We start from the raw sequence: 15,237 nt of genomic DNA, 5'->3' as shown, positions 1-15,237 counted from the left end.
GCTAAACTGTACGTGCCTCTGGCCCCAGGGTACAGGATGGATGCTAGTCTTATGAGGGGCTGTGACATGTGTTTTGGGCTTTTATTCATGTAGTCTCTTGAATGCATGCTTGAGCAAAATGCCTGACTTGCGCACAGCTGAAATCATAAGAATTTAATTTATTATACACAAATATACATATATATTTATACATATATAGTCAAATTAAAATTAAATTGTAAATGTAATTAGAACAGAAATCTAAAATTTCTTCGGATTTCAAATATATTTGAACTGGGTTGGGTATGGCTCAGTGGTGGGGCACTTGCCTAACATGCATGAGGCCCTGGGATCCATCCCCAATACTACATATGAAATAATAAAAATAGATATCTGAATGGATATTTAGTTCTCTCTTTGATCCAGTACATGGCATATCTGCAGTAATTGTCAGTTTGGGCTGAATTATATAGTGGGTATTCACTTTCCATAAAGTCAGTTTGTTTTGACCACACTATTGGGGTTTCCAAAAGCTTCCCAGCACATTTGAATAATGCTGTGGACAAAAAGATGGAGAAGTTTCAAGTAAAATGGTATAGTTATAAGTTGTAAATGTGTATGTCATGTAATGTTTGGCTATTAATTGTTTATAGTTTAACCTTTGATAGAAAGAGGTGAAATTGAAAGCTGTCTGTTGTGTGCACCCAAGACCTGTTGACACAGAAGCTCTCTGGGACAGCTGGCACCTAATTGACGTCATTGAGGCTAAAGAATCAGACCGCAGATTCCACTTTTCAGCCAGTTCAGTCATTCTACTTAGCTTCAGACATGACAATGTTTAGAAACTTACAGAAAAGTCAACATAAGACTCTTTCGCTCTCCCCAGAGCCACTGTATAATCAGAGAATGCCCTGCTCCTCTGTGACCTGCCTGCTATGTGGGCATAAGACAGAAATGTCACCTTGAAACTTCCTTCCATGTGACTTCACACTCATGATTTTTTAAAGTGACAGTTTCGTTGTTTTAGAAAAATGATACATACTCAAGGTTAAAAATAAATAACAAAGTACAAAAAATACCAGAACCAGAAAAACAAGATTTTCCATCCAACAGACAACTAAGATTAGTTATCTGTGGAGATTCATTATTTTTGTTAGTCTTATACCTATCTCTAAATTGTATTATTTGCTTTTATTGTTGCTAATTTTTAGGATTTCTAGTTGGAATATTAATATACCTTCAGATATAATATTTGGAAATATTTTATCCCATTCTATCAGTAACTTTTAACTCTGTTTACATTGTCTTTGGATATACAATATTTTATTTTTTAGGGAGTTTGTATACCCTTCTGTTGCCTGTGCCATTGAAATCATATCCAAGAAATCACTGCCAATTTCAATGTTGTGAGGCTTTATGAACCAGATTTTCTTCTAAAAGTTTATAGTCTTAAGATTTATATTTAGGTCTTTTATCTATTTTGAGTTAATATTGGTATATGGGATTAGGTAAGGGTCCAATTTCATTCTTTTTCATGTAATTATTATTTTTCAACAATATTTAGTTAAAAGATTATTATGTCCTCCACCAAATGTTCGTGGAAACCTTGTCAAAAATTACTTGACAATATATGGAAGAATGTATCTCTAGACTTTCATTTAACTCCAATGGTTTATCTGTCTTTATAACTGTACCACACTGTTTCAATTATTGTAGCTTTATATGGTTTGAAATCAGAAAATATATATCTTCTAGTTTTGTTCTTTTTCGAGATCATTTTGGGTATCTAGAGTCCATATTCCATATTAGGATAGATTTTTTCTGAAAAATAAATATATAAATATATGATAGTTTCACCTAAAAAAGAAAAAGAAAAAAATATTCCCTGGTAAGAAAGAAAGCAAAAAGAAATATTGAAATGTTATCTTTAAGTTAACAAAAGCTTGGTATCAGACAAATGAAACTGTTATGTGAGATTATCATTTTTAATTTTAGATAAGTTGCTATAATACTAGATGTCAACCACTAAGCCAAGCATGGGAAGGAGGGATGGGGAGGGAACGGGGTGGGGATCGGGTGGGGGCTGACTGGGCGATGTGTGCATGTATGTCTACAAAAGTTTTTTTGTATCCCACTATGATGTATGAATACAGTGCACCAATAAAAAATTTTAAAAAATTAAAAAATAAAAATAAATAAAAAAATAAAAATACAGATGATCCCAAATCTTACTACCTAAAAATAAATATTTGATAAATATTTATCAAGGTGTGTGTGTGTGTGTGTGTGTGTGTGTGTGTGTAATAAATGGAGGGAAGGAGCAAGAGAGAAGACAGAGAAAGGGAGAATAACACACATACACACTCATGAACTTAAAATTGGGACTACCCTTAGGATATATCCTATTTTATTTTTCTGTTTTAAATCTAAGTCCTATCTCCAAATTGTCCCTTTATTTTCACTATCTTGCCTCCCACTAGTTTGTCTTAACTCTCTCCATTTCAGACAAAGGATTCAACATGTGCTGTTGAGCAAGGTTCATGTTCTCCTGACTTCTGCCCTGGCTGGCCAGCCCATCCTGCCCTGAGCAGTACTGCTCTTCTCCACTGGGCTCTCAAGTTGCCTAGAAACCTACAAGTCTCTTCCAGTACTTGGTTTCTGCTGTTTTATATTGATCATTATCTATTTGTGTCACAGTGTTCCTATCAGCTTGGAATATTCCCCAGAATAAAAACTGTGTTTATTTCATTTTGTTTTTGTCACCTGAGGCTTTCTATTCATCCCTGAGGACAGGGTAGATAGGTGCTTAGTCAGCAGTTGTTCATTGATAATCCTCCAATCACACAGGTGAGAACCAGCCTATTGCAATAGTGGGCTCTTTTGATTTGCTGCCTAGCTACTTTTCAAGGCTGATTAAAGGTCTGGAGGCACCACAAAAATGGTGAAGTATCCTAGGAAGTTTCCACAGCGTGAACTTCAGAAGACCTCAGAATGGGGCTGGGTGCTTAGTGGGAGCCAACAGAAATGAGCCTGCCAAAAACTCAGCTAGAGCACATGCCTGAATCACTTCATACAAATGCCAGCAAATGAGAACACATGACTAAGTGCAACATTTATAAGGAAGCAAATGTATTAGTGCCCTTGGATTAAAAAAGGATTATAAACAAAACATTGAAAACATAAGGAACAGACTGACGAGAATATTGCCTGACAAGAGAAAAAAAAGAAGTAAAGGTTACTGTCAGGAAAATATAGTAACAGAGAGGGAACCTAGGGCAGAGAGGAGGCAAGAATGGCAGTGTGGTTCTTTGTCAAATTCAGTGTCATAAGCCTGCTGGAAAATCCTGTTTGTGTGACAAGGAGAAAATCCTTGGAGTGAATGAGATTCAAAATTGAGACCATATGTGCCTCTCTTACTCAGGCTTTTCAGGGACTAAAGAGTCTATGTGCCATTAAGACAATCCTAGAAGCTCACTTGCATTGTTAAAGAACATAAAGTAGGTCTACTCTCTCTATGTGTGAAATGATAGTTTGTTAAAAGTGGAAAAGGAAAAATCAGAGTGATTTTTGAACTTTGACTTTGAGATAATGTCTTTTTAAACACACACACACACACACACACACACACACACACACACACACTCATGACTTAGCCAGTCTCTCTGAAGGCAGAAGAATATATCAGAAGCATCACCAATTCCCTGGTACTCTGAACCAAGGGCTCTACTCCCCACACCTTGGAGACAAATCCCAAGAAAATGTTCTGACTTTTCCTCTGGTTCTACTTTAAGTAGGTGATAGCAATCTTCACATCTCAGCTGCTATAAAATCATGCACGTATTTCGTCTATTTTGTCCAAGTATGTTATTAGCTCAAAACAAATTGTGTCCTAGCCAGGAACTTAAGAGAAACAGATGAAGAAAACAGGTCACTGGCTTTGGAGTCAGACAGGCTTGATTAGGGGCCATGACTTTGTGACCTAGAAAAATCTCAGTTACCTCTTCAATAAAATGGAAATAATCATACTTATTTCACAAGATTTGATGTTGTAGTAAATATCATAAATATAATAGTTACATTTTGTGCCTCTCTGACCATTTTACCCACACAGAGGAGTGAAGAAAATCAAAGTACCCATTATGGTACTGATTGTGTGATATTAGCCCCCTATCCATTACTGAATAGAGAATCACTAACCCAAACAAATCTTTGGCCTAAAACTAAGTAATGGTGGGCAATATAGCTTAGTTACTGACCTGAGGATATTAACATGTGGGTGGTGGTATTTAGCCTTGTGCATACCATAGAAGTACAGGCTGCTGGAAGGGGAAGAGAGAAGGACATGAATAGGAGAGGACTTGCAGCCTAGGTTCTGGATACCTGTCTGCTACCCAGTCCTGTTCCTCATATACTTAGCTAACTTCCCAGTTTTGTATCCATGAACTAATTTAATGGGTTCACACTGAACTCCCTTTATACATGAAGCTCCATCTCAGCCTGTTCCTCTCAGGAATTAAAAACTTTTAAGGCCATATTTACCAAATCTCAGATGGGGGTCTAAGAGCTTGTCCTCTGCCTTTTTAAATTTTTTCTGGATCTCAGGGGCCAATTGCACGATGAAATGGGTTGCCAACACCATAGATCCCACCTCAGTAGATGGATCTAAGTGAGTACAGAGGGTGAAAGCCTCCTGAAGGGGGTTTAGAAAAACAGCTGGGTTTTCATCTGGGCCTTGGGTGGTTTCCTTAAGTTTATCATAGTTAATCGCCTTATGAGAAGTGGCCCGTATGCCATCAAGGAGGCATAAAATCATATGGTCTCTCTTTTTTAATCCCTCACCCTCACCATTTGGGGCTAGCTGGTAATTTCAATGGGGATCCTCAGAAGGCATCACGGCCGCCCCAGTAGGGAGAGCTGGGTTAGTCAAATAGGCCTGGCCAGCCTGTTCTCGGGCGGCCCTTAAGGTATGATCCCGTTCATCAGGAGTTAAGGCAGAGGTTAAAATAACATGAAGATCCTGCCATGTGAGGGGACAGACCTGGACAAGATATTGGAACTCCTTAATAAAACTAGATGGATTGGTGGAAAAGGAACCCAGGCTTTTTTCAATTTGGGAAAGGTCTGGGAGGGAGAAGGCAACATAGACATGGACCACACCCTCCACACCAGCCACCTTGCAGAGGGGGCCAAGAAATGAGGGAGGTCTTTGTAGCAGCAATGGTGACTTACAGGGGAAGGGGAGGGGAGGTAAGAATTGGCCCCTGAAGGGAGGATGGAGGGAGGGAAGGAGGAGTGGGTTAGGGTGAGAGGCCATCGGAGGGTGCCCGATGGCAGGGCAAGATCAGAGTGGGAAGGATAGATGGGGGAAACCGGGGGTGAGGTGGTGGACTCTGTGGTAAAGGGAGATTAGCTATAGGGTAGGGTGGTGGTCAGGGTGGTGAGGAGAGATCCTGGGGATCAGGGGTGACTGAGCAGTCAGAAAAGGGCCGCTGTGACTCAGCTGAGTAAGGAAAGGGCGACTGATGGGGGAGGGGTGTTGGAGCAGGGTTGGAAGGATGAGCAGAAGTGTCCCATGGCTGCAGGACCTGGGATTTAGAACATTGGGGACACAGGAAATTTTGGTTTCCCGTATCTGGTCCACAGATAAGAACAAAGAACAGGAGAAAGACGTGTCTGTTATCCTGATCAATGTCCACAAATGGGGCCAAGAAGATGAAAGGGATGTCTCCACTCTGTTTTCAGGGCCAGAGGAAGACAATCTGGTTGTCCAGGGGCAACTCTGTTGCAGCTGCACATTTGGACAGAGAAGCTAGAGACCCATAAACCAGAGGAAGAAAATGAAAGTTACCCTGTCTGAGAGTGGTTCCAGGTTCAGAGGTGTAGAGAGGAGGGCTCCCCTCAGAGGCCCTTCAGAGACGGCCCACCAGGAAACCACAGGAGACTCAGAGAGGGAGAAGAAGACCCTGCTCTCTGATCTCGGCACCAGATGTAACATTGAAATTGAATCTAGGGTTGCAATTCAGCAAAGGAGTGTGAAAACAGGCGCTTTATTGTGCTCCCAGGCAAGGTCTGTGACCGAGAAGCCTACTGGTCTGCAGAGTCCTACAGGAGTAAGGAAGTGAGGTTGTTTTTATAGCCAGGCTTGGGGTTGGGGCTAGCTTGGCAGGCACGTGGAAGGATGTTGATCTTCTCATAAGACTTGCCATGTCCGTGTATTTGGCTCATGAAACTCCTTTGGGTCTCTGGCCCTTTGCTGCAGGGGCTCAAAGGGGAAGGGGAAGACACCTGACTTACCACCTGGGACCACACAGAACGTGTAGAAACAAAGCTCTTTTGGTAAACACATACTGTGATTTAAATATGATGTTCATTGGACATTTGAGAAATTTCTTAAGAAGTCTTAAGAAAGAATTGAAACATCACTTTTACTGGTACAAGGTGGGCCTGCCAAAGCAACTGAGAAAGACATTTCTTTCAGGTGATAAAAATGAACACAATAATACAATCAAACATATGAGATGTTGACTTACCCAATTTAGGATTTATTTCTTTCTTCATCTCTAAAGTCATGTTTAGTTTAGCCAAACAATATGGACAAAATATAATGAATGAGTAATAAAATTATCCAAAAGTATTTTTAGTCTCTAACACTACATCAAATTCTCAAAATGCATGTTATAAGCATATCTTTCACTTTCGAGAACATATTTGCTCTCCTGAAGAACACTGCTCCTTGCAACCTCTGTCAGAATTCCAAGATGAAGATGGTAAGAGAACCCATCAGGTATGGAAGAAAGAAATGAAATGCAGAAGAACAGATAGATGGTTTGATGGTTAATTTCCTTTCATTTTCCTGGGTACCTAGATTAAAGTTGTTTGGGAATATATACAGGGTGCTTTCAGATAAAATTAGCAAACCAGGCATGGTCACACATGCCTGAAATCCAAGGCTGAGACAGGAAGATCTCAGGTTTGAAGCTAACTTCAGAAACTTAACCAGGCTCTGAACAACTTAGCAAAACTCTGTTTCCAGGTAAAAATTAAAAAGGGCTGGAGGTGTATCTCAGAGGTATAATGCCCCTGAGTCTAATCACCAGCACACCCTCCTCCCGAAAAAGAGGAGAATAGCATTTGAATTGATGAATTCAGTAGGGTAGATTGCTCTCCCCAGTGCCAGTGGGCATCATGTAATCCTTGGTAGGCCTGAACAGAAAAATGGCTAGTGAAGGAGGAATTTTCTTCTTTTCTTTTGCTTTACTGCTGAAGCTGGGACATCTCATCTCCTCCTTCCGTCAGCTGGTGTTTACATTCTCAAGATAATAAAATCAAAACATAAGAGATGTTGACTTACCCAATTTAGGCTTAATCCCTTTCTTCATCTCCAACTTCATGTTTAGTTTAGCAAAACAACATGGTTTTCAGACCATGATTCTCAGGCCTTCAGACTGAGCTTGAAAGACAGCCCTGGATTTCCCGGGTTCCCAGCTTGCACAGAGCAGATCATGAAACTTCACAGCGCCCCCGTAATCATGTAATCCAATTCCATATAATAAATTTCTCACCAGGCATGGTGGCGTATGCTTGTAATCCCAGCATTCGGAAGGCTGAGACTGGAGGATCACAGTTCACGTACAGCCTCAGCTACTTAATAAAGCCCTCTGCAACTTAGTGAGACCCTGTTTCAAAATAAAGGGAATTTTTAAAAAATAGAGCGAGATTGTAGCTCGGAGGTTGGGTACATCCAGGTTCCATCCTCATACCCCCCAGAAAAAAATCTCACTTGAAAGACCATATAAAAGAAGATCAAGAGTTTTCCCTCAAAGAGGTTGTGATTTAATGGAAGTGATAAGACAAGAATACAAATGTACTAGCTGGGCATGGTGGAGCACACTTGTAATCTCAGCATTTGGGAGAGTGAGACAGGAGGATTGCTGTTTGTGGACAGCCTCAGCTACTTAGTGAGGCCCTTTGAAACTCAGTGAGATCCTGTTTCAAAATATACAATAAAAATAGAACTGGGGATGTAGCTCAGAGGTAGAATACCCCTGGATTCCTCCCTAGTACTGTAAAAAATTAAAATATACAAATGTACTAATTTTAAGAAGTCTTTGAGATTGTATAATAAGAGAAGTAGTAGGTGGCAGAAAGGCATCACATCTGGTTGATGGAACAAGGAAATTTAAAACAAGTATAACATTTGAGTTGGGCTCTGTGGCAGAGCATGAGAAATGAGCAGAGCTCAGAATACCCTGTTCTCTCTACTTAGAGTACCCTCTTCCTTCCCTGACCCCATTCTAAACAGTTCCAACTTTGAGACCTGAAACACATGTCTCATCCTCCAGAAAATACTTAATGATGAATTTCTTCTGCCTAAGCCAATTGAAGTATTCAAATCTGAGGTTCTCCCTTTTGTATTATCTATTCATCTTATTACAATGATTACTTATTTGAAAATCACTTTTTAGACCAATACTTCTTAACACATTACTATGGGTCAATTACTACTTGGATTCATCAATAATTTGTAACTAATAATCATTAAAATAACAAACTTTCATTTTATCCCCTTCTGTTTGGCTTTTAAAGAATGCCTACAGTATTTCTATGATGTCTTCATCTACCACTTATATTAAGCAATATTTTCTCAGCTAGAAGAGATAACTATGTACTTGTGTGAAAATATAGGCCATTGTCCAAAATTTTCAGTTCCTCATTTGTACAATCATTTTGACATTGCTGAACTTGTTGTACCACTGTAATCAGTTTGGCTTCAAGTGATGCTGAGGCACCAACATTGCAGGCAAAACATTTCTTAGTGGCCTAAAATATAGACACATTCACGCTGAAATCTGGAGAATATTATTTAAAATATTTAAAAACCTGACTCAGGTGTTGTGGTGCACACTTGTAATCCTAGCACTTGTGAGGCTGAGAGAGGAGGATGGTGGTTCATGGCCAGCCTCAGCTACTTAATGAGGACCTTTGCAATTCAGTGGGACACTGTTTCAAAATAAAGAATAAAAAATAGGGCTGGGGGGTATAGCTCAGAGTTAGAATGCCCCTGGGTTTCACCCCAAGTACTGTAAAAAAAAAAAAAAAACACCTAAGGGGCCTTGGCGGCAAGGAGCCAGAACGCACTCATGAAGTACTATAGGGTGACCCTTTCCCCAGCCCATCATCTGTCAAGTGAGAGCCTTTATTTGCTAGAATAAGCAGAAGTCTAGAGGATTTCAGTGGAGACACCAGCATAGCTTGAGCTGCAGGGGGTGTTTGAGGGCTTAGGGAAGTTATTTGCCAACTGGTAATGAAATACCTCAAGACATTTACTAATCAGACAAGCTTTGTTGTTGGGTGCCCAGCAACTATCAGGGCTGCCAGCTGGAAAAGAGAATTGGAGCGATGAATATTGAGAAAAGGAAACACTCAAATTTTGTGTGTGCTGAGACCCTGGAGAGGATCTTAGAATGTATTCTACAAAATAATTATTGATGCTCCAAGAGAAAGCGTTTCTATTGTCAAGTAAGATCAAGAATGATTGCGCATGTCATATTCTTTTTGTACTCTTCAGCATATTACTGAATTATAAGCCCTGGAGTAAAGAAAACTCTTAAACATTGTTTAGTCCATGCCTCTAATAAACTTTTTTCCCTTCAAGAATCCATTTGGCATGAAATGATTTCTCTTTTGTATGACACTAGTATTCTTTGCAGCCATGTTCAAGAAATGCCACTGAAATTATCCTGTGGACATTCAGACACAGCCAGGTTTGCGAGTTCCCAATGACTATGCAAAGCCCAAGTTTGCCCTGCTGCCATCCTTTGCAAAGTTTCACATCATGTTTTATGCCAGAGGCCCAGCTGTTTGCCACTTGCTTTCTTACTTCCAAGACCCAGGAAAATCCTCAAACATTATCCTCTAGCCAGGTTTGATGGTGCACACTAGAACTCCAATACTTGAGAGGCTGAGACAGGAGAATCACAAGCTCGAAACCAGTCTCAGCAACTTGTACTCTCAGCAACCGACTGAGAACTTGCTTCAAAACACAAATTTATTTTATTTATTTTTTATTTTTTAATGGTGCATTATATTCATACATCATATTGGGGTAAAAACTTGTGTGTACATACATGTACACATCACTGATTTAACCCCTACCCAGGTCCCACCCCATTCCCTCCCCATCCCTCCTTCCCTTGCTTGGCTTAGTGGTTGACTTCGATATGTTTAAGTACATTGTGTGTTTTAGAGATTTTCCTTCTTCCCCCCTCCCATCCCCTCATTTAGGTTGTCTTGTTTCTGCTCCATAGGATTTCCTTTTTCATCTAGAGTTTCTCCTATGACCCATTTCTCCTTAGCTTTCACATATTAGGGAAAGCATCTGATTTCTTATTTTTTGTGATTGACTAATCTCACTTAGCATAATGTCAAAAGGGCTACAGGTGTTAACTCAGAGTTAGAATGCCCCTGGGTTTAGTCCCAGTACCAAAAAAATAAAAAATGTCCCCAGTTCCAAGGACCAAAAAGTAAAAAAAAAAAAAATTAAAAAACCACTAACTTGTGGTTGTCAGGGGTTGGAAAATACTTTGTAACAAAGTCCCAGAAACTAAACAAGTGCCTTGTCACAACTTGTCAGCTCTGCTGTTAAGTGAGAAAGTAGCCACCGATGCCCTATCAGTTAATGAATGTGGCTGTGTTCCAATAAAACTTTATTTACAAAAATAGGCAAAGGTACTAATTTGTCCTGTGGGATATAGTATGCCGAGCTTCAGTCTAAGCTAAAAATCCAGAAGCCCCTCTCATCCTCTTCTCTTCTGGCCTCAGAATGGTCTTTGTTCTTTCTGTTTGTGTCCTATGAAAGAAAGTAGACCTCAGAGATAAATTAACTGAGCTCAGTAGAATAATAGAGATAAATGAAACAAACAGCGCTTTATTATTACTCAAATCTATAAGAAATGGAGGTAGGGTAGAGAGGACAAGAAAATCTCAAATGGTAAAGCAAAGGACACACAGAGAGTATGAGGAAAGATTCCACTGAACTCCCCTAGACAGAAAATTAGTCTCCCTTGAGCTAAGAGCACCAAACATTCAGGGAATAAGAGCCCAATGACAATCGTTTGGCTGAGAATCAAGTACCTGTCACTTCAGTGATCCTGCTGTTTGCTACCATTTTTATTTGATAAGCAGAACTTTATACTTGGGGCCTAGATTTGAGGTAAAATCATCAGTGATTCATGGTTTGGAGACGAAAGGCCCCCCATCTCCAGGTTGGCCTGTGGCCAGGATTCTTGGCAGAAGCATTGTATATGTTTTCAATTAGGTGAAAAAGAAAACCTCAAGAGAGTACGGCTTTAACCCAAATAAAACCTCCCCTCGAATATAATCTCTCTCTCAATGTGCATGTGAGCACGTGAGCATGCGTGTGTATGTAAGCAGTTGCGACAGCTACATTACACAGGTGATATCCTGAGCAGTAAATAGTATGGCTTTTATACATGGATTGAGACACACAGTCTCAAAACAATTAATTTTACTTCCACACATTTGACCTGAGAGCACTTTTTGTCACAGCAGGAATTCCTTATCAAATTCTCAGAAGCAGGAGCCCATAAACACTTCCAAGGCTTGTGGACCTGCAGACTGAGATGGCTAAGAACTCAAGAAAAGAGTATAAGGCAGCCTAGGAAGCAAGAGAAATATAAGACACTGATCCCAGCCCAAAGAGTGAAACCCAGGTACCCCAGCCTGCCCTTTCTGTGATGTGTATACCCCCACCCAGCTTCAGTAGGAGACTCAGGGAATTCAGAAGTCAGTCAGGATGAGGAAGCTTGCCCTGTGTTTTCAGTACGTGCAGTCTCATAGTTACAAGTACCTTATTTGTTTTGAGGGGAAGGATGAGGAGTACTGGGATTGACCCCAGGGCTGTTCTACCTCCAAGATACAACCCTTGCCCTTTTTAGTTTTTGTTTTTGAAACAAGGCCGCACTAGGTTGCTGAGAGTCTCGCTAAGTTGGGGAAGCTGACCTTGAACCTGAGATCCTCCTGTTGCAGCCTCCCAAGTACTGGGATTAAAGACATGCACCACCATGACAGGCAATAAGTACTTTATATTTTTTAAAATGAACAAATATGCCATGATAAAGGACAAGAAAGTCATGAAGTACTCCCAACAAAAATATTTACAGAAAAAAATCATATGACTGAAATATATATATATAACATATATACACATATTTAAAGTTACATTTTTAATTACACATATTTAAATGTACCTTAAAACATGCCTGTAAAGACATCCAATTTACTCTGAAAATAATAGGAGTCAGTTTTATTTATTCATAAATTATTTACCTGCAGAAAATTCCTAGGTCAATTTTCTCTACTTGATTAACTAGACAAATATTTGTTCAACCCAGACACACAATCTGAAAATTAGAGATTCTGCCAGGATTTGTATTTTAGGTGCCAAATCTAGGTTCTGTGTGTTGGGTTTCACCCATAGCCCATTAAACAGCTGCTGGGCCATTATACTTTTGTTAAAAAACAGAAACAAGAGTTGGAGAAGACTACTGCAATTATTTTTGAGACCCATCAAAATCCTGACACTGCTCCAAGTTCAACAAACCTTTTTCCTGGATAACAGCCCCGCAGGACAGTTAAGTAAACAAATCATTTCAGTTAGAGCCAAGGCGTGTGCAGAGTTCATTCATTTGCTGCCCATCCATGATCCTCTCCTAACACACACAGAGTTCCTTACATCCTGGGGGACAGGAGGAGAGTTAGAAAAAAGAGGAAAGCATTAAATAAGAAAAACCTGACAACTCTTCTGAATCCCAGTTTAGAGGTGAGTTTTATGTAGAATCATAAACTTATAGATTAAAAAATTCCTTTTCTTCCTAAAAGTGGCAAAGAGCTTATGCTTCTTTACATCTCTTAAAATCCTCTATGTTGTTACATATTTTATACCTTCTGGATTGTTATAAATAAAATTGTTTCTGTTGTTTCCTGAGCAAAGGATCCTGATCTCAGGGGAGGAATTATATGGTTAACATGGGACGCACAAAGCATCAACACATAGCTAATTAGAAGTGAACAAAACCTCAGAGGCAGATTTGGCCCCAGTGTCTTTCTAGGAAAAATATATTCTTACTTTAAGTCTAAAATGTCTGAGAGAGAAAATAGTGACTGTGAGATGCAGCACATCTCAGTAGCTGTAACAAACAAAAATTAACGACCAAGAAGGAAGCTCCTTGACAAGCAGCAAGGATACATATGAATAAAAACACAAAAAAGGGAACCACAGTGGAATAAAACCCAGTAGTCAGAACACAAGATCAATAGAAAAGAGTGCGAGTGTGCAACTGACCTGGTGTGGTGGCTGGTGCCATCTCAGGCCTGTGGCCTGAAACAAGACTACTGAATCCACAGCCCCAAGAAATCCCAGCAAGAAAACCAAGGACTTGAGGTAATGTAAGCAGCAGCAGAACTCCAACATCTTAAAAAAAACAAGCACCAGATTCAGAGATGAAGGAAAAAATAAAAAAGATCCAAAAGCCTGTGTGGCAAACCAGAACCCGGCATCCACCACAGCATACTGTGTCCTCCAGAGATCCTGGCCCACAGGACATTAAGGTAACTGCATTTCTCAGCATACAACCACCCAAAGCTGCCCCAGAAACTGTGGCAGGCTAAGATCTGGTAGCCCGTTTCTGAGGTGGTCGGGTTAGAACCTACAGAGACACAGGAAAGGCCCATAGTGCCCAGGGCACAGTACCCACAAAGGGTCACAGGGCATCACTCCAAGATTGCACTGCTCTGTCAGCACAGGTAGCCAGGCACAGGGCCAGGGCCAGAAAATACAGAGTCCAGGCCCAGAAAACACAACTCTGAACTTACATGGAACCCATTATAGTGACACTGCCACCCTAATACCTGAGTACAAAGTAATGAGAGGAGAGAGAGGCACAAATACTCAAAAGTGGGTCCAAAAAACTGACAACAGGTTACAGAGCAAATGAGAGATAATAGGACATGCTCCAGAGCCTACTACAGTGAAGACATTAAATGGGCCCTATATGTGTAAATTGGAAGTATTGGGTTTTTTTTTTTTTCCACTGTCGTTATTTTTTTTAAAGGGAGGTTGGTTTTGACTTTGATTTGCTCTTGTTAACATTGTTGGTTTTTGTTACTTGTTTTGTTATTTTATGCATGTTTCTTTGCTCCTTCCCCCATTCCTTTTATAAGCTTCCTCCCTCTACCCTATCTACTCTCTTCTCTCAAAACTTTTTTTCTCTTTCTGTATCTCTGTGTTTTATATTCAAGCTATTTCATATCTCCATGCGTAAATATTCTATACTAACTACAAAAATCTTACTATCAACAATGACTCACAAACAAGAAGAAAGAAGATGCCAAGAAAACAGAAACACAAAAGCAAGAATTCTGAAACCATGAAAATGAGGAATAGTGAGGAAAAAATGAAATAGTTTTAGCAAATTTTCCAAACATGAAAAGATATTCATACATCCACGTACAGGAGAAATACAGAACACTGTTAAAACAAGATCAAAAAAGGACCTCCCCACACTATGTAATAATCAAAATGACCAACACAGAGGCTAAGAAAAAAATCTTAAAAGCAGTGTAAACAAATTCAGAGGCAAAACAATAAAACTCACTCCAGACTTTACAACCCAAGTCATGAATGTCCGGAGAAATTGGTATGATGTAATCTAGACAAGAAAACAACTTCCAACCAAAACTGTTGCATCCAGCAAGGTTAACTATTTAAAATTGATGGAGAAATTAAAATTTTTCACGATAAGCAGAATCTCAAAAAAGTCATGAATACTAAATAAGAACTAGAGAAAATACTTAAAGAAATAAATCATAAGAAAGAAAAAAGAAGCAAATTTCAGAGCCAGAAAAGAGATGAATTCTATCAGTGGGACAACTAAGCAAAGAAGAAATATCATTATATCCAACAGAATAGAGAACACAAAGAGACAGGAATCAAAAACTATATCTCAATAATAACACTGAACGTCAAAGGATTTAACCCACCAATTAAAAGACATAGATTGGCAATGTGGATTAAAAAGCATAATCCAAATACATGCTGCTTGCAAGAAACTCACCTTACAGCCAAAGATATTCATAAGCTAAAAGTGGAAGGATGCAAAAAGCTATATCATGCCAGTGGAGACTGAAAAAGACCAGGCAGGGGTAGCAATGCTGATATTCAATAAAACAGACTTTAAG

Source organism: Muscardinus avellanarius (genome assembly GCF_963383645.1).
Source record: "Muscardinus avellanarius genome assembly, chromosome: 6".
Classification (NCBI taxonomy): Eukaryota; Metazoa; Chordata; class Mammalia; order Rodentia; family Gliridae; genus Muscardinus; species Muscardinus avellanarius.
The sequence above is the reverse complement of the archived record's forward strand: the minus strand, read 5'-3'. Positions refer to the sequence as shown.